Genomic DNA, 20,162 nt, shown 5'->3' with positions numbered 1-20,162 from the left:
TTTTAGGTTGCAACTGCCTCTTGGTTATTGTGAGTAGTGCTGCTGTGACCATTGGTGTGCAAATAGTTATTTGAGCCTCTGCTTTCAGTTGTTTTGGATGTGTACCCCAAAGTGAGATTGCTGGGTCAAGTGATAATTCTATTTTTAATTTTTATTATTTTGAAAGAACCCAGGCCACTGGAATTTTTTTTTTAAGAACCCCTGTACTACTTTCCATAGCACATGCACCATTTTACAGTCTCGCCAATAGTACACAAGAGTTCCAGTCTCTCCACATCCTTGCCAATACTTTTTTTTTTTTAATTTTAAGGCGGGGTTTCGCCATGTTGGTCAGGCTGGTCTTGAACTCCCGACCTCAGGTGATCCACCCGCCTTGGCCTCCAGAGTACTTGGATTACGGGCATGAGCTACCACACCTAGCTTATATATTTTCTTTCTGGATATTAACCCCTTATTAGATACATGATTTGCAGATATTTTCTCCCATTCTGTAGGTTGCCTTTTCACTTTGTTGACTTTATCTTTTGATACACAAAATGTTTTATGTCTGATACAGTCCCATTTGTTTATTTCTGGTTTTGTTGCGTGTGGATTTGGTGTCATATCCATGAAATCATTGCCAAATCCAGTGGTATCATGAAGTTTTCCCTCTACATTTTCTTCTAGGAGTTTTATAGTTTTAGGTCTTACATTTAGGTCATTTTAACCATTTTTACACATACAGTTCAGTGACATGAGTTACATTCAGATGTTGTGCAGTAATCATGGTGATCTTTCCAAAATGTTTTCATCACCACAGGCAGAACCTCTGTAACCATTAAGCAATAACACTCCATTTTCCCCTTCCCCCAACCTCTGGTAGCCTTCAGTCTATCTTTGTTTCTGTGAATTTGCCTATTCTAGATATTTCATGTAACTGGAATCATGCAATACTTGGCTTTTTGTGTCTGGCTAATTTCACTTAGCATGTCGTTTTCAAGGTCCATGCATCATGTTATAGTATGTATCAGGACGAATTTCCTTTTTTCTTTTTGAGTTGGAGTCTCACTCTTGTGGCTCAGGCTGGAGTGCAAGTGGCATGATCTCGGCTCACTGCAACCTCTGCCTCCCAGGTAGCTGGGACTGCAGGCATGAGCCACCTCTCCTGGCCAGTATGGCGAAATCCCATCTCTACTAAAAATACAAAAATTAGCCTGTAGTCCCAGTTACTTGGGAGGCTGAGGCAGGAGAATTGCTTGAACCTGGGAGCAGAGGTTGCAGTGAGCTGAGATCATGCCAGTGCACTACAGGTTGGGTGACAGAGCGAAACTCTGTCTCAAAAAAACAAACAAACAAACAAACAAACAAACAAAAAAAACCAGCATGTATAAAGTAGTCTATAACAATAATGCAAATCACTGTTTATAACGTTTTAAATTTCTTTTTCTTTTTTTTTTTTTTTTTTTTTTTTTGATACGGAGTTTTGTTCTTGTTACCCAGGCTGGAGTGCAATGGCATGATCTCAGCTCACTGCAACTTCCGCCTCCTGGGTTCAGGCAATTCTCCTGCCTCAGCCTCCTGAGTAGCTGGGATTAGAGGCACGCGCCACCACGCCCAGCTAATTTTTTGTATTTTTAGTAGAGACTGGGTTTCACCATGTTGACCAGGATGGTCTCCATCTCTTGACCTCGTGATCCACCTGCCTCAGCCTCCCAAAGTGCTGGGATTACAGGCTTGAGCCACCGCGCCCGGCCACGTTTTAAATTTCTAATCTAGTCAGATTTCCTGTCTTTGATGTACAGCATTTTCAAAAAATGTGTTGTATACTGAAAAGTATCACATGAAGAGAACAAGAATTGACAAGTTTTTGCCTTTGTTGTATAGCATATGAATGGCTTTGTTAGAGAGGTGAACCAGTTTCTAGGTATTCTGTGTTGTGCACAGATAAATTTGTAAATCTTTCATTAATGGCTTAGTTAGAATAAATAATACTTTCAGGTATGAACATTTCAAAGATACTCATAGGTCTCTCAATTTGTTCTAGTGTGAAGAAACTTACTGAGAGTATCTGTGAGTTGCATGAAAGGCCTTTCTCCTATTTTTCTCTCTTAAAAAATTTATATCTATATATATGATAGAGGTTGGGCATAATGGTGCATGCCTGTAATCCCAGCACTTTGGGAGACTGAGTCAGGCAGATTGCTTAAAACTCAAAGGAATTGGCGGTGCTTTGTATCCCTCTAGAGGAGCCTGTTCTGTATCGATAAATCCTGGTACAACTCACCATCTCTTGCTCCTAGCCTATATGCCATCTTCAAACTCTTTAAACTCTACAAAGGCTGTAGAGTAACAATACTGAGCTGAGGAGTTTGAGACCAGCCTGGGCAACATAGCTAGACCTCATCTCTACAAAAAATATAAAAATTACCAGGTGTGTTGGTGTGCACCTGTAGTCTTAGCTACTCAGGAGGCTGAGGTGAACAGATTGCTTAAGCCTGGAGGCCGAGGCAGCAGTGAGATTGTGCCCTTGGGCCCCGCTTTAAAAGCTTATCTTGGCCGGGTGTGGTGGTTCACACTTGTAATCCCAGCACTTTGGGAGGCTGAGACAGGTGGGTCACCTGAGGTCAGGAGTTTTGAGACCAGCCTGGCCAGCATGATGAAACCCCATCTCTGCTAAAAATGTAAAAATTAGCCCAGCCAGGTGTGATGGCTCATGCTTGTGATCTCAGCACTTTGGGAGGCCAAGGAAGGCGGATCACCTGAGGTCAGGAGTTTGAGACCAGCCTGGACAACATGGAGAAACCCTGTTTCTAGTAAAAATTAAAAAATTAGATGGGCATGGTGGTAGGCACCTGTAATCCCAGCCACTTGGGAGTTTGGGGCAGGAGAATTGCTTGAACCCAGGAGGCAGAGTTGCAGTGAGCCAGAATTGTGCTACTGTACTCCAGCCTGGGTAACAGAGTGAGACTGTCTAAACAAACAAACAAACAAAACAGGCCCGGTGGCTTGGGTCTGTAATAATTGCAGATACTTGCCAAGGTGGGAGAATCACCTTGAGCTTAGGGGTTCAGGACTATCTTCGAACAACATAGTGGGACTTCTAATTAAAAAAAAAAAAATGATGATGAAGGATTATTTTTAAAAAAGATGAAGAGGTAGACACATCAAAATGTAGGCTGGGCACAGTGGCTCACGCTTGTAATCCCAGCACTTGGGGAAGCTGAAGTGGTAGGATTGCTTGAGTCTAGGAGTTCAAGACCAGCCTGGGCAACCTAGCAGGACTCTGTAGAAAAAAAATAAAAAAAGTGGTTGTGGTGGCACATGGCATAGTCCCAGCTTGTTGGGGGGCTGAGGCGGGAGAATTGCTTGAGCCTAGGAGGTTGAAGCTGAAGTGAGCCGTGATCACGCCACTGGACTCCAGCTTGGGTAACAGTGCGATACTCTATCTTTAAAAAAAAAAGATAAGCTTTTACTTGTCTTCTTGGAGATTCATAACTGATTTTGGTCTGTTTGAGTATCTGTTTTTCCTCTCTTTGCATTTAGAACCTACCCTCTCAGTTTTCTTTCTTTCCAGTATTAATATTACTCTTTAGTATTAGTAGTACTATACAGTATTTAATAATACTACTCTCCAGTAGTAATATTAAACTCAAGAAGTTTAATATTAATCCTTGGGCATGGAAGTTTTGTCCAGGAAGTTCTTCAGTTGCTTTAAAGAGGTATACTGCTTCGCCTTCACAGTATTTAACCCATAGGACTTTTTTTTTTTTCCTGAGAGATTGTTGCTCTGTCACACAGGCTGGAATGCAGTGGTGAGATCTCAGCTCTTTCTGACTCTCTGAGACTCAAGCGATCCTCCCACCTCAGCCTCCCAAGTAGCTGGGATCAGAGGCATACACCATCATGCCTGGCTAATTTTATTTTTTGTGGAGATATGGGTCTCACTATGTTGCCCAGGCTGGTCTTGAACTTCTGGGCTTGGGTGATCCTCCAGCCTCAGCCTCTCAAAGTGCTGGGACTACAGGCATGAGCCACTGAACCTCACCAACATATAGGACTTGTTTTATGTCAGAGGGGACATATTTATCTTTTTCCCCAAACAACATGAACCATTCTTTTATTCAGAACTATTCTTTGATTCTTTTTTTAATTTTTATTTTGAGATGGAGTATCGCACTGTTACCCAGACTGGAGTGCAGTGGTGCAACCTCTGCCTCTGGGGTTCAATCTATTGTTGCATCTCAGCCTCCTAAGTAACTGGGATTATAGGCGGTCACCAACACACCCAGCTAATTTTTGTATTTTTATTAGAGATGGGGTTTCACCATGTTGACTAGGCTGATCTCGAACTCCTGACCTAAAGTTATCTGCCTGCCTGGGCCTCCCAAAGTGTTGTGATTACAGGCATGAGCCACTGCACGTGGCCTATTCTTTGATTCTTGTTTTTTTTTGTTGTTGTTGTTGTTGTTGTTTGTTTTTTGAGACTGAGTTTTGCTCTTGTTGCCCAGGCTGGAGTGCAGTGGCGTGATCTCAGCTCACTGCAGCCTCTGCCTCCTCGGTTCAAGTGATTTTCCTGCCTCAGCCTCCTGAGTAGCTGGGATTATTGGCATGTGCCTCCACACCCAGCTAATTTTGTGTTTTTAGTAGAGATAGGGTTTCACCTTGTTTGGTCAGTCTGGTCTCAAACTCCTGACCTCAGGTGATTTTCCTGCCTCAGCCTCCCAAAGTGCTGGAATTACAGGCATGAGCCACTCTTGATAATTTTTGGTAATATAAATAGAATATATCATGGAAGTTCAAGTATTTCACAAATAAAATTTGAGGAATTAACTTTCTTTAGCTTTGCCGAATGGAATGTCTACCAGATCCTAGTTGTTTGCTATTAATATAATCCTATAGTTACCAGAACACATGTATTGTAGTTACAGTATATCAGTATACTGTATGGTGAAAAGGCAAGTATAATAGAAATAAGAAAATTTTGATTAAAATCTGAAGAATTGGTGAGGCGCAGTGGCTCACGTCTGTAATCCCAGCATTTCAGGAGGCCGAGGCAGGTGGATCACGAGGTCAGGAGATCGAGACCATCCTAGCTAACAAGGTGAAACCTCATCTCTACTAAAAATACAAAAAATTAGCTGAGTGTGGTGGCACGCGCCTATAGTCCTGGCTTCTCGGGAGGCTAAGGCAGGAGAATAGCTTGAATCTGTGAGGTGGAGGTTGCAGTGAGCTGGGTCCCACCACTGCACTCCAGCTGGGGTGACAGAGAGCAAGACTCTGTCTCAAAACAAAACAAAAAAACACACCAGGAAATGGTTTGAAAGAATGATGTGACTTGAATGGGCTTTATAAGCACAGCCTGGGAAGGATAGCCGTGACAGTTTGGAACAGTGGGTTTAGAGTACCACCACTGAACATTTCTGGGCCTATTTTCCTGTCTTTAAAAAGGAGACATCAACTCAGAATAGTTAATGTGAGGATTAATTGAGGTAACTTATTCTAGGCACTGAACAGTGCCCGATAAAGTATTGATAATGCTGTTTCTTTTTCCATTTATAAAAAATCGGCATATCACTTGTCTCTTGGATCAGTAGTGCATTTCAGCCAAGTGAAATAAATAACACAGGTAAAATGCCCAGCAGTGTCATACATAGATGAGCAGCAGCTACTATGTCTGTGTTCCTTTTGTTTCCTCTTATAAGTGCATTTTGTTTTGCATTTTCTTGTGTTTGTTATGGCTTAAGGGATAAGATATATGTGTCTGAAATGCTTTGCTATACAGGGCATTGTTCCTTGTGGAATACTTGGGTAATATGGTTTCCTAGATTCATGTTCACTGTCTCTATTTTATGTAAAGGGGGCTTCTGTGTTCAAAGAAAACTGAAAATTACAAATGAATATATTGGATTTGTAATAGGGGACACTTGGGTCTCTCTAGTTTAAAGTGACTAGAGTTGAGTAGGGAGAAGGGCTCTAATATTTAGAGTTGTAATGCAGATTTAAGACTTAATCAGTTTTAGCTATTTGCTTTGTAAATTATATTGTATCAAGAGTCCTTATTTGCTGAAAACAGTTTTCATCCTTTTTTTTTTTTTTTTTTTTTTTTTTTTAAGAGATGGGGTTGGGATGGCAGTCCATGGGTCTGCTATGTAGTCCAGACTGGTGCAAACTCCTGGGCTCAAGCAATCCTCCTGCTTCAGCTTCCTGAATAGTTGGGATTAATTACAGAAGCATACCACCATGCCTGCCTTGAAGACGGTTTCCTTGATGAGACCTTTGTAAAGCAACTTTGGCCTTGTCATAGAATTGACTTAGAATCTTTTTTAAATGGAGGTTTCCTTATGGAATTCTAGTTATTTTTTAACCTCTGCTGTGCTGTGGAGGCCCCGAGTATATATTTGTTTATTTTACACTTCATCAAATTCTGGATTTGTAAAGTTTTGGGCTTTTTTTGGTTGTTATTTTCCAAGACAACGTTTCATTTTGTCATTCAGGCTGGAGGGCAGTGGTGTGATCATGACTCACTGTAGCCTCAACCTCCCAGGCTCAAGTGATCCTTCTCTACCTCAGTTTCCCAAGTAGCTGGGACTATGGGTGTGCAACACCACATTTGGCTAATTTTATATTTTTTTGTAGAGATGGGGTCCCACTGTGTTGCCCAGGCTGGTCTTGACCCTTTGGCCTCCAGCAGTCCTCCTGCCTCAGCCTCCCAAAGTGCTGGGATTACAGGCATGAGCCGCCATGCCTGGCCTATTGCAATAGAGACATGATCTCTCTTTGTTGCCAAGACTTGAGTGCAGTGGTGCAATTATAGCCTGGAATTCCTGGTCTCAAGTGATCCTCTAGCCTCAGCTTTCCCAGTAGCTGGGACTACAGGTACACACCAGTACACGTGGGCTAATTTGTGTAGCTTTTGTAGTGATGGGATTTCTCCTGGTCTCGAACTCCTGTCCTGAAGTGATCCTCCTGCCTTGGCCTCCCAAAGTGTTGGGATTACAGGCATGAGCCACCGTGCTCAGCTTTATCAACAGGGCTGTGCATGTCGTGCAAGTTGTGGATCACATGAGGCCAGAAGTTTGAGACTAGCCTAGCCAACATGGTGAAACCCTGTCTCTACTAAAAATACAAAAAATTAACTAGATGTGGTAATGCATGCCTGTAATACCAGCTCCCTAAGTGGGTGACGCACAAGAATGGCTTGAACCCAGGAGGTGGAGGTTGCAGTGAGCCAAGATCACACCACTACAGCCAGTGCAACAGAGAAACCCTGTCTCAAAAAGAAAAAAAAAATCAGCTGGGCACCATGGCTCATGCCTGTAATCCTAGCACTTTGGGAGGCCGAGGCGAGTGGATCACAAGGTCAGGAGGTCGAGACCATCCTGGCCAACATGGTTAAAACCCCGTCTCTACTAAAAAATACAAAAATTACCTGGGTGTGGTGGCATGTGCACCAAGGTAGGATAACTACTTGAACCTGGGAAGGCAGAGGTTGCAGTGAGTCGAGATCGCGCTGCTGCACTCCAGCCTGGCGCCTGGCAACAGAGCGAGACTGTCTCAAAACAAAAACAAAAACAAAAACAAATATCAACAAGAATGATGAGTTCTGGTTTAGTGATTGCATTGATATATGATGGATCTCACTTAATTGAATTTGATGTGCCCCCCCGCCCCGCCCTTTTTTTTTTTGAGATGGAATTTTGCTCTTGTTACCCAGGCTGGAGTGCAATGGCATGATCTCAGCTCACTGCAACCTCCGCCTCCTGGGTTCAGGCAATTCTCCTGCCTCAGCCTCCTGAGTAGCTGGGATTACAGGCACGCGCCACCATGCCCAGCTAATTTTTTGTAATTTTAGTAGAGATGGGGTTTCACCATGTTGACCAGGATGGTCTCGATCTCTTGATCTCGTGATCCACCCGCCTCGGCCTCCCAAAGTGCTGGGATTACAGGCATGAGCCACCGCGCCCGGCCTTGATGTGCCCCTTTTTTTCATAGTAACATTGCTACTCTTCAGCAAAATAAAGTAAGTGTCACCACTTTCTCTCTGTTCTTTTACCTCTTTGTTTCCTGTGAGATTGAGGTAAAACTCTTGCAGGCTGTGAGTATGTGTGATGTGGGTGATAATGTAGGGTAACTAATAGTCTTCTGTGAATAGACTTTTTAAAACCAGTATTATTTGGACATCTGTTTTTATTAATTTCTGTTTTGTACAGATAATTTTCCGTAGGCTTCTTCTAGTTTCTTTGTACTTCCAGCTTTTGTGTATGGGAAACATTCTACTTTTCTGCTCCAGTCCCCTTCCCTCACACTGCAGTCACATACATAGCTCAGCTGGTGTTTCTTTCCTGGATGAATTGTCTGTCTGTCTGGGTGATGCTGCTGCTAACTTACCATGCTAGATTGGGTGGGATATTTTCAATGAGAAACACTTGTGCCATTTATTGGCTGCTTGCCTGATTCCTTTTTTTTTTTTTTTTCTTGAGGCAGAGCCTCACTCTGTTGCACAGGCTGGAGTGCAGTGATGCAGTCTTGGCTCACTGCAGCCTCTGCCTCCTATGTTCAAGCAGTTCTCTGCCTCAGCCTCCTGAGTAGCTGGGATTACAGGCACCTGCCACCACACTCGGCTAGAATTTGTATTTTTAGTAGAGATGGGGGTCTCACCATGTTCTCCAGGCTGGTCTTAAACTCCTGACCTTTTGATCCACCTGCCTCAGCCTCTAAAAGTGCTGGGATTACAGGTGGCAGCCACAGTGCCCGGCCCGCTTGCCTGATTTTGAGTGCTCTCTGAGCAAGAGTCTTGTGGGGGCTAGAGAGTGAAAGGAAGTCAGGGTGTTGGTGACAGCTTGAAAATGCATAACTATTTGACATTTGTCAGCTAGTGGGTGATTACTGCATGATGAAGCAGTACTGCTTTGTGTTCAAAGTCATTTTAAGCCGTATAGCAGGCTTTCAACGAGGATATTTTACTGGAAGCTGTTTATGTGGTAAAAGATTATTTATTCCTTAGGTCCATATTTCTTAGATGGCTAGAGCAAGAGGAGCAGACATCACATTTTGTGCTTAGGAATGTTCTTCAGCCCCTCCCTGCACATGATTCAATTTCTGTTTGTCATTTAGTGCACAGCTAATCTTTCTTGAGGCTTTTCCTGTCCATTCATTCCTGTACCTGATTTAGTATTTTACTGATATATTTTATTATTTCAGCAAGATTGTAAGCTTTTTGAGGATGGGAACTGCCATACTGCTTAGTGTGTTACATATAGTTTAGGGAGTGCTTCAGGCACATAGTCCCTACTCTACTTACACTCTGTGACCTAGCCCCTCTTATAGTATCTTACTGCACCACAGGTGGACACCTGGCCCAAGCTGGGCAAATCAGTTTATCCTAGGAATTTGAGATTGGAACTGAGATTCAAGTCTTTAGGATACAGTCACCTACATTCGGAGAACTCAGGACATAAACTCAGGTGCTGAGCTTTACGCAGTGGCAGTATTGTAGCCAATGAGGTTTATCTGAGGTGCGTTTATTGCTTATTGAGAACTTTTCCCAATACACCGCCAAGACTACTTGAAATACAGTCGGCGTTGGCAATTTTTGGCAGTCTTCTACAGGGACTGAATCTTTAAAAATAAAAAAAAACTCAGATGCTGTTATGCATCCAAGTTCAGGCTCATTCGTACATGTGGAGGCAATGGAGGGCATTCTGCAGGGAAGGAGAAGTAAGTAGATTTCATCTAGAAAGAAGTGTAGATGAGAAATGCAGCTCTGGGGAGAGGGCAGCCATCCACATGCAGAATAGAAATCTGGATACGTTAAGACTTTCTATGTGTAGTCCTGTTTGGAGTTCTTGAGGTGCTCTGGAGTTCTTGAGGTGCTCTGGTACCCTTTCAGTTAATTCTAGTTTTTGTGTAAGCTTTCTGTTACTTTCAGCCAAAAGAACTTTGAGTTGGACTTAGTACAGAGCTCTGCACAGCACTTCTAAAATTCATTTGAAATTTAGAATAGTCCTGTCGGGGATCATGGCTCTTGGGGAGAGTACTCTTTTCCCCCCAGTACCCTCCCCAGCCCTAGGCAAAAGGCTGCTGAAGGTCTTGGCTCCTTCTTCAGTGTGTGCATTTGCTGCTTAGAATGCTTTGCCAGATCAAGATTATGAGTTTGTTTTTTTAACAAGTTTTTTATGATTATTTGTTTATAGTTTTTTTTTTAGGAATGCAAGCCTGTTAAAAATAATACTGCTATTTCAGATAGGAAGGAAGCTATAAGTGAGCCATCAGTTTTAGAGAATTTTTGTTTGTGAGGCATATGGACTCAGTCTTTTCTTCATTTCTAGTTAAGTGGCGTTTGTTTTAGTTTCCTGATTGTTTTCTCTTTAAAAAAAATGTTGATGGGCTTGAGTGGAACACAATAATGTGGGTTGAATGGCTGTTGAGACTTTAAACAAAGGGTAATGGTGAGTGGCTGTGTGCCCAGTTGATGAAGTCTGTCTGGTCCTTGCTCAGTTAGTAACTTCATGAATGATCTGTGAGAGGAGCATCACAGTGGTGTTTTTCTCTTTGAGAAATGTTAATGAGGGAGAGGGGGAAGCTCTGAGAAAGACAGCTTAGTACTTCTAATGTGATTTTTTTTCCCTGTGATCTTTTCGTTTCTGTAAGATTGAAAGACTTTATTCCAGAGAAATGTAAAAATTTCCTGTAATAGTAGTGAGCAGGGATTAAAGAGACAAGCTAGTTTTGAAATGGAAGGGTTGTTTTTTTTTTAAGTTTGAAGTTCCCAATATGTATTTCAAATCATGGGGGTTTGGGGGATGTTCACACAATTAGTGTCTGGCTCAGATTTTGGACACTAGTACAGACTCCAGATTGCTCAATCACTACATTCACATGTTCAAGCAGACCAGAGTCACTGGCTTGCTTCTAACCTTTAACAAATGTAATCAATGAGGTAAGGGTGATAGGGACTATTTCTCCTCCCAGGCTGGGCTTGCACTTTAGGAGGTCGAAGTGGGCAGATCTTGAGCTCAGGAGTTGAGACCAGGTCTCTACAAAAATTAGGTGGGCATAAGGGTGTATGCCAGTAGTCCCAGCAGCTAGTGAGGCTGAGGGGGGAAGATAACTTGAGCCCAGAAGGCAGATACGGTGAGCCACTTGTGCCACTGCACTCCAAGCTTGGTGACCAACCTGTCTCAAGTATTGTCTTCCCTTTTTTTTACCCTGTATTCCTCTATTCAATCTCAGCTGCCACAATTAGACAGACAGAAAGCGCAAGGACATGTTTTTCTTGCATCTGTAGTGGAGACCTTAGCAGCAGATAGTAACTGCTCCAGGTCTGTCAACTAGATGCATTGAAATGGAGATTTATATATAATCTGGTACTCAGCCAACTACATTCTGTCTTCTATACATAGATATGTAGGATAGAAAAAGCTAGAAGACATTATTTGATATCAGAGGTCAAACAGTGGGCAAATCTATCTAAACAATATTATGGGCCAGGCATGGTAGCTCATGCCTGTACTACTAGCACTTTAGGAGGCCAAGGAAAGAAGATTGCTTGAGGAAGGAGTTTGAGACCCAGCTTGGGCAAATACAGGAATCCTGTCTCTACAAAACAGAATTATTTAGCCAGGCATGGTGGTGCGCACCTGTAGTCCTAGCTATTTGGGAGGCTAAGGCAGGAGGATTCCTTGAGCCCAGGAGTTGGTGGTTACAGAAAGCTATGATCATGTCACTGTACTCCAGCTAGCCTGGGCGAAAAAGTAAGACCCTGTCTCTTTAAAAAAAAAAGAAAGAAAACAGAATGATTATGCTTTTATGAGTTGTGTATATAGTATTGAACCCAATGCTGTGCACAGAGGAAGTTTTACAGTCCATGTCCATAGTGTTTCCTCTACGTACTGGGGCCTTGCATAAAGTAGATATTTGGTAATTATTTGTTGACTACTCCATGTCTAGTCAAATGGCACTTTAATTTTATTTTGTGGAATAGTTCAGTATTAAGGATTAGTACTAGGAAAAAGACTTCACATTGAAATTCTGTGGATTTGTTTTAAGTCGTTTACTTCTGAAGATAGGTGACTTCCAAAGCTCCAAGAAGTTATCTGGGAAAAAAAATGTAAGCAGCTTTCCATCAAAAGACATTATGTTTAAGATTTGTGCTGTGAAAACCTTGTGGAGCTCTGATCTTGAAACCTCTTATTTTATATTGCCTGAACAGTCTAAAGGCTCCTAGACAACTCTGATTTTGGCTCAGTTTTCGGTAGCTCCAGAGAAAAAGAAAAGGAGAATCTGATACTGCTGGCAGTCTGCACTTTTGCTTCTCTGGGCCAAGGCATGCTTTTCCAAATAAAATCAAGGAAATTGTAAACCAGTAGTAAAAACAAGTAAAGCATCCAGGAATTTGCCTCCTCTCATGTCCCGCCCCGTTTTCTCTTTTTTGTTTCTAGGCTGTCTGATATTAAACTAATGTGGCAAAACTATCCTCTGGGCTTGTCCTTCCTACTTCCCCTTTAAAATTTATGGGAAATAATTATGGAAAGATACTATGTTTATTATATATTCATTTTTTTAATTACATGCTGTTTCTGTTTAATAGCCTCTGGATACATTTACAAGTGCATTTCTAATTTTTATTTTTTGAAACGGGATCTCACTCTTTCACCCAGGCTGGAGTGTAGTTGTGTGATCTCAGCTCCCCAGGTTCAAGTAATTCTCCTGCCTCAGCTTCCCGAGTAGTTGGGATTACAGGTGTGTACCACCACGTCCAGCTAATTTTTGTTTTTTGTTTTTTAGTAGTAAGAGGGTTTTGCCATGTTGGCCACGCTGATCTTGAACTCCTGCATGACCTCAGGTGATCTGCCCACCTTGGCCTCCCAAAGTGCTTGAGATTACAGACATGAGCCACCACACCCTGTCTACAAGTACAAGTTGTAAAAAAGCTTGTAAACCTCTTTACTGAACTAATTTGGATTATAGATAGTATTGGGAAAATATTTAAGACAGTCTCGTTCTGTCACCCAGGATGGAGTGCAGTGGTGCAGTGTTGGCTCAATGCAACTCTGCCTCCCCGGTTTAAGTAATTCTTGTGCTTCAGCCTCCAGAGTAGCTACTCTAGGCCCTTGCTACTATGCCCAGCTAATTTTTCTATTTTAGTAGAGATGAGGTTTTGCCATGTTGGCCAGGCTTGTCTCGAACTCCTGGCCTCAAGTGATCCACCTGCCTGGGCCTCCCAAAGTGCTGGGATTATAGGCATGAGCCACCATACCCGGCCAGAAATTGTTTAAAAACAGACTTTTGTGGGCCTGCTACAGGAAAGCTTAGGTGAGTAAATACAGCAAAACAAGACATAATATTTTTGTGGAATACCTTGATAGCTATTGCCTACTGTATGTCTTATCTCCTTAGAACCATTTTTGTTCTTTTGGTTTGTGAATTTGAAATTTGTTTTACTTGTGTAAATTGGTTTTGAGTTTGGTTTTCAACACATTTTATTTAAATGGAATTTATATATTAGGCTTCAATAGTTATTAGTTTGAGGGATACTCTTGAACTTTGTGCCAGGTACTTTCTGGCTCAAATTACTGTGAAGTAGGCCTAGGGTAGCTGAAGTTCTAGATTATTACTGTGAAATCAAATGCTGTTTTTGTTAATGTTCATTTGTCTGATATAAGTTTGCTCTGGGCTAAGCCAATCTGTGGAAAGACTTAACTGTTCCAGGAAGCTTCCGACTTAGAAAAAAAAATCTAATTCTGACTGTTCCACTTCTTTGAAAAAACCAGATAAACAGATCAGACTTGTAAATGATCTGTTTTCTTAAGATAGCTTCTGACAGAATGGGTCTCCAGGGAACTGAGTGGCAACACACATTTAGCTGGGAGTGGCAGTTCATCTCCTTAAATGTAATTTAACATCACATTTGTCTACACACAGCAGTTTTGGAGGCATGCTTGGAGATTGAACTTATACTTCTTTTAGCTTTATTTTTTATAATTTTGTGTCTGAGATATTTCTAGTATAATTGTGCAGAGAAGCTGAACTTTAGAAAACATTGAAATCTTGATAGAAAAAAAAAATTAAAGATGACCGGGCACAGTGGCTCACGACTATAATCCCAGCACTTTGAGAGGCCAAGGTAGGTGGATCACCTGCGGTCGGCAGTTCATGACCAGCCTGGCCAACATGGTGAAACCCTGTCTGTACTAAAAATAAAAAAAAAAATTAGCTGGGCATGGTGGTGGGCACCTGTAGTCTCAGATACTCAGGAGGCTGAGGCAGGAGAATTGCTTGAACTCAGGAGGTGGAGGTTGCAGTGAGCCGAGATCACTCCACTGTGCTCCAGCCTGGGCAAAAAGAGTAAAACTCTCTCAAAAAATGAAAAGAAAAGAAAAATACTAAATATAACCAGAGTATTGTGGTCTGGAAAGAAATAGCATATATAGGTCATAGAAACTTCAGTTGAGTTTATATTGATGTAATTGCTTTTATGAAGAGGGAAGGGGAAGATTAAGACTTGAATATTCATTTGTTTTACAAGACAGTGTACTAAAATAGTCATATATATATATATATATGTATGTGTATGTGTATATATATGTGTGTGTGTGTGTATATATATGTTTTTTGTTGTTGTTGTTGTTGTTGTTGTTTTTTGAGACAGAGTCTCACTCTGTTGCCCAGGCTGGAGTGCAGTTGACTGATCTCAGCTTACTGCAGCCTCTGCCTCCTGGGTTCAAGTGATGCTTCTGCCTCAGCCTCCCAAGTAGCCGGGATTACAGATGCCTGTCACCATGCCCAACTAATTTTTGTATTTTTCTTTTGAGATGGAGTCTCATTCTGTCGCTCAGGCTGGAATATAGTGGCATGATCTCTGCTCACTTTAACTTCCGCCTCCAGGGTTCAAGCAGTTCTCTTGCCTCAGCCTCCCGAGTAGCTGGGACTACAGGTACACGCCGTCATACACAGCTTTTTGTATTTTAGTAGAGATGGGGTTTCACCTTGTTACCCAGGCTGGTTGAGAACTCCTGAGCTCAGGCAATCTGCCTGTCTCGGCCTCCCAAAGTGCTGGCATCACAGGTGTGAGTCACAGTGCTTGGCTTAATATTTCTTCAGAAATGAATACTGTATGGTACTATTTCCTGAAAGTAGCTTGCCGAAAGAATAAGATCAGCTTTCTGAATTGCCAGATCCAGAACATTAAAAAAAAAAAAAAAAATACTGTGATCGGAAAAAAAAGCTTTCTGGATCCACCCCCAGGAATCCTAGTGGGTTCCCATGGTAACAAGCTCTTTGCTTACAACTTGTCACTGTGTAACTGTCACTGGGATTCAAAGAAAAGCCATATAGCAAGAACTGTGTGGCATTAACAACTCCTTAATAAAATGCTGTTGCACATTTGCAACGAGCCAGAAATAGAAAAGAAAGTTTTAAGGTTTTAATTTCTGTGTTCCCTTAATTAGAAGCTTTAAAAAGCTGCCTAATTATGGTAAGGTGCAGCAGTGGGAAGGTGGTGGGTGGCCCCCGCAGGCATAGGAGAGAGAGAAAGTAAGCCATAGGCTCATGATGTTAGAAACTTCAGAGATTTGTTTCTTCTTTAATCTTATCATTTTGAAAATTAGAGACATGAAATGCCTTACTTAAGTTCACATAGAGTTAGAAGCAGGAATTTTCCTAGCACTGTTCTGTTGTCTCTGTCTGCACATTGAATGTTACCTTTCCTCTGCTTTTCATAGTGAAATAGGTTTCTGAAGTTAGCAAAAAGACTTTCAGAAAACTTATGCAGAGAAACTTTGTATCCATCGAAGGAATCCCTTCTACAGCATCCTGGGAAGGCAGGCTCTGCCTCTTTCCTGGGGTGGAGGTTTACTTGTCTAATTGGCAAAAGCCTCTCTATTGGAGTTCAAAGGGAAGAAAGTTTTACATGGATTTCCCATTTTAAAGCTGTATGCTGTTTTTCTCTTATAAAAGAGCAGTTAGAGGCCAGGCGAGGTGGCTCACGCTTGTAATCCCAGCACTTTGGGAGGCCGAGGTGGGTGGACCACCTGTAGTCAGGAGTTTGACGCCAAGCTGGCCAGCAGGGCGAAATCTCATCTCTACTAAAAATACAAAAATCAGCCGGGCCAGGTGGTGTGTGCCTGTAATCCCAGCTACTCAGGTGGCTGAGGCAGAAGAATCGCTTGAACCCGGGAGGTGGCAGTTGGAATGAGTCGAGGTTGTGCCACTGCACTCCAGCCTGGTCGACTCCATCAAAAAAAAAAAAAAGCAGTTGTAAATCAGAATACTTCCCGAATGTTTTTCAATAACCTGTTTATCTCCATTTAAGTCATGCTTGACAGTCATGATAAGACAGGTAATTCTTTAAAGGAATTATGTCATGCCTAAACCCTAGAACTTTGAAAAGATAATGCCATATTTGGAACAAGCTACTCCTTTAACAGGTGGGAGGGAAAAGATGTTGATAAATGCCATATCGAGTTTAAAGTACTTCATGATGTGCTTAACAAAATGAGATGATTTTGAGCTAAAGAATGTTAAAACAGGCCTCAGAAATATTTCTAAGGCAAAATAGAAGCCAAGTAGGAAAGTTGTTTTGTGTTTTTGTAGTGCATTTTGCGAATGCTTTTGTCATTGTTTGTAGAGTAGGTACATCTATAAAAAGTGAGCTTGGGGTTCAAAACTAATAACATTTTGGGTTTTATTTTATTTTTTATTTTTGGAGACTGACTCTCACTCTGTCACCCAGGCTGGAGTGTACTGGTGTGATCTAAGCTCGCTGCAGCCTCCACCTCCCGGGTTCAAGTGATTCACCTGCCTCAGCCTCCTGAGTAGCTGGGATTACAGGCACATGCCACCATGCCCAGCTAATTTTTTGTATTTTTAGTAGAGACGGGGTTTCACCATGTTGACCAGGATGGTCTCGATCTCTTGACCTCGTGATCCACCCGCCTTGGCCTCCCAAAGTGCTGTGATTACAGTCGTGAGCCACTGCGCCCGGCCTTTTTTTTCTTTTTTCTTTTTAAGGACAGTCTTGGTTTGGCCCCTAGGCTGGAGTACAGTGGTGCGATCTTGGCTCACTGCAACCTCCGCCTCCTGGGTTCAAGCGATTCTCCTGCCAAAGCCTCCTGAGTAGCTGGGATTACAGCTTCGTGCCACCATGCCCGTCTAATTTTTTCTTGTGTGTTTTTAGTAAAGATTGGGTTTCACCATCTTGATCATGCTAATCTTGAACTCTTGACCCTGTGATCTGCCCATCTTGGCCTCCCAAAGTGCTGGGATTATAGGTGTGAGCCACCATGCCAGGCCTGTTTGTTTTTCTTTCAGACAGAGTCTTGCTGTGTTGCTTAGGCTGGAGAGCAGTGGCGAGATCTCGGCTCACTGCAACCTCCACCTCCTGGATCAAGTGATTCTCATGCCTCAGCCTCCCAAGAAGCTTGGATTACCGGCATCTACCACCATGCCTGGGTAATTTTTGTAGTTTTAGTGAGATGTAGTTTCGCCATCTTGGCCAGGCTAGTCTTGAACTCCTGACCTCAGGTTATCCATCTGCCTCAGCCTCCTAAAGTGATGGGATTACAGGCGTGAGCCACCACACTGGGCTGTTTGTTTTGAGACAGGGTCTTAGCTGCCCAGGCTGGAGTGCAGTGGCATGATCATGGCTTACTGTAGCCTTGACCTCCTGGGCTCAAGTGATCCTCCCATCTCAGCCTCTCAAGTAGCTGGGACTACAGGCACATGCCACCATGCCTGGCTGATTTTTTCTATTTTTGTAGAGACAGGGTCCCACTTTATTGTCCAGGCTGGTCTTAAACTTCTGGTCTCAAGCGATCCGCTTTGGCCTCCCGAAGTGCTGGGATTATAGGCATGAGCCACTGTACCCAGCTTTCTTCTTTTCTTATAGTCTGGTTCTCTCTCCCAGTTTCCATGTCTGACAGCCATCCTTCTGTCTCTGATATTGCTTCTTTTATTTATTTATTTATTTATTTTTATTTTTATTTTTAAATTTGAGATAGAGTCTAGCTCTGTTGCCCAGGCTGGAGTACAGTGGCTCCATCTCAACTCACTGCAAGGTTCAGGGGATACTTCTGCCTCAGCCTCCTGAGTAGCTGGGATTATAGGCACCCGCCACCATGCCCAGCTAACTTTTTTATTTTTAGTAGAGACAGGATTTCACCATGTTGCCCAGGTTGGTCTTGAACTCCTGACCTCATGATCTGCCTGCCTTGGCCTCCCAAAGTGCTGGGATTAGAGGGGTGAGCCATTGCAACTGGCCTCAATCTTGGTTTTTTTTTTTTTTTTTGAGACGGAGTTTTGCTCTTGTTACCCAGGCTGGAGTGCAATGGCGTGATGTCGGCTCACCGCAACCTCCGCCTCCTGGGTTCAGGCAATTCTCCTGCCTCAGCCTCCTGAGTAGCTGGGATTACAGGCACGTGCCATAATGCCCAGCTAATGTTTTTTTGTATTTTTAGTAGAGACGGGGTTTCACCATGTTGACCAGGATGGTCTCCATCTCTTGACCTCGTGATCCACCTGCCTCGGCCTCCCGAAGTGCTGGGATTACAGGCATGAGCCACCGCGCCCGTCCTCAATCTTGTTTTTTAAGCCTCCATTTACAGGTTGATTCACAGTGGGAGAGAGCCATGTTCAGAATTTTTTTCTGGTAGCCTGAATTTTCTTCTTGTCTTTCATGTCTTTGATTCTATTTATGTTCTTTGTACCTCTTCTTTCTTGAGCTTGCATCTTCTGCATAGCTGACTCTATTATATCATCTTTGGGGCTGCCGAATAAAATGTGGAAGATTTTAAAGTTAAGGTTCCCAGAATAATGTCGCCCACATTGCACATATGTCACATTTTGAGTTTACTAGTTAGGCCTCTAAATATGCACTTTATATACAATATGTGCAGTGTGATGACTTAGGTTGCTATGAGAACCTAAAAATTTTAGAATTAAATGGTTCGGTAACAGACACTTTAAAATTGTCTTAGATAAAGGCTAATTTTATTATTTTATTTTATACACTCTTTACAAACTGAGGCATAAGGCAGTAGCTGTACTCATATGGTACCTCCCCTGCTGAAAAGATGGGTGGCTTCTTTGTTTGCCTACCTATTATCAGTCCCCTTTATTTCAATCTTTCATACTCTGCTGTTGTGTTCCCTGCGCAGGTATTTGTCTCTCTCTCTCTTTTTTTTTTTTTTTTTTTTAAATTTGAGACAGAGTCTTGCCCTGTTGCCCAGGCTGGAGAGCAGTGGTGTGATCTTGCCTCACTCCACTTCCATGATTTAAGCAGTTCTCCTGCCTTAGCCTCCCAAGTAGCTGGGATTACAGGTGCCCACCACCACACCTAGCTAATTTTTTTTCCCCCAAGACAGAGTCTCGCTTTGTTGCCCAGACTGTAGTGCAGTGACAAGATCTTGGCTCACTGCAACCTCTGCCTCCTGGGTTCAAGTGATTCTCCTGCCTCAGCCTTCTAAGTAGCTGAGGCTACAGGTGTGCACCACCATGCCCAGCTAATTTTTGTATTTTTAGTAGATGCAGGGTTTCGCCATGTTGGCTAGGCTGCTATTGCACTCCTGGCCTCCTGTGCTCTGACTGCCTCGGCTTACCAAAGTGCTGGGATTACAGGCTGGCCACTAATTTTTATATTTTTAGTAGAGACAGGGTTTCACCATGTTACCTGGGGTGATTTCGAACTCCTGACCTCAGATGATCTACCCGCCTCAGCCTCCCAAAGTGCTGGGATTACAAGTATAAGCCACCGTGCCTGGCCTTGTCTCCTACTTTCTTTGCTACAAGGTGGGATTAGAATTAGAAACTGGAGCCAGGCGTGGTGGCTCATGCCTGTAATCCCAGCACTTTGGAAGGCTGAGGCGGGCAGATCCCGAGGTCAGGAGATTGAGACTATCCTGGCCAACATGGTAAAACCCGTCTCTACTAAAATACGAAAAACTAGCTGGGTGTGGTGGTGCGCGCCCGTAGTCCCAGCTACTCGGGAGGCTAAGGCAGGGGGAATCACTTGAACCTGAGCAGCAGAGGTTGCAGTGAGCTGAGATTGAGCCACTGCACTGCAGCCTGGCAACAGAGGGAGACTCCATCTAAAAAAAAAAGGAAGAAGAAGAGGAGGAAGAAGAAGAAGTATAAATTGGAGCTGGGAGCCGTAGTCCCAGCTACCTGGGAGGCTGAGGTGGGAAAAT

The 20,162-nt window shown here is 42.9% G+C and overlaps 1 protein-coding gene and 2 non-coding genes across 41 annotated transcripts in view; 2 read left to right on the top strand and 1 right to left on the bottom strand.

The window, feature by feature from the left end:
• The window catches only part of CELF1 (CUGBP Elav-like family member 1), a 106,136-nt gene that overhangs the window by 14,777 nt on the left and 71,197 nt on the right, over positions 1-20,162 (top strand). The window lies entirely within an intron of this gene.
• On the top strand, positions 9,450-9,590 carry LOC120364713 (U4 spliceosomal RNA). The gene has a single exon (XR_005579868.2). It is a non-coding gene; the product is annotated as a U4 spliceosomal RNA (small nuclear RNA).
• Positions 11,186-11,319, bottom strand: LOC120364817 (small nucleolar RNA SNORA31). Its single transcript, XR_005579956.1, has one exon. It is a non-coding gene; the product is annotated as a small nucleolar RNA SNORA31 (small nucleolar RNA).

The sequence above is a fragment of the Saimiri boliviensis genome, chromosome 6 (assembly GCF_048565385.1).
Source record: "Saimiri boliviensis isolate mSaiBol1 chromosome 6, mSaiBol1.pri, whole genome shotgun sequence".
Lineage (NCBI taxonomy): Eukaryota > Metazoa > Chordata > Mammalia > Primates > Cebidae > Saimiri > Saimiri boliviensis.
The sequence above is the reverse complement of the archived record's forward strand: the minus strand, read 5'-3'. Positions and strand labels throughout refer to the sequence as shown.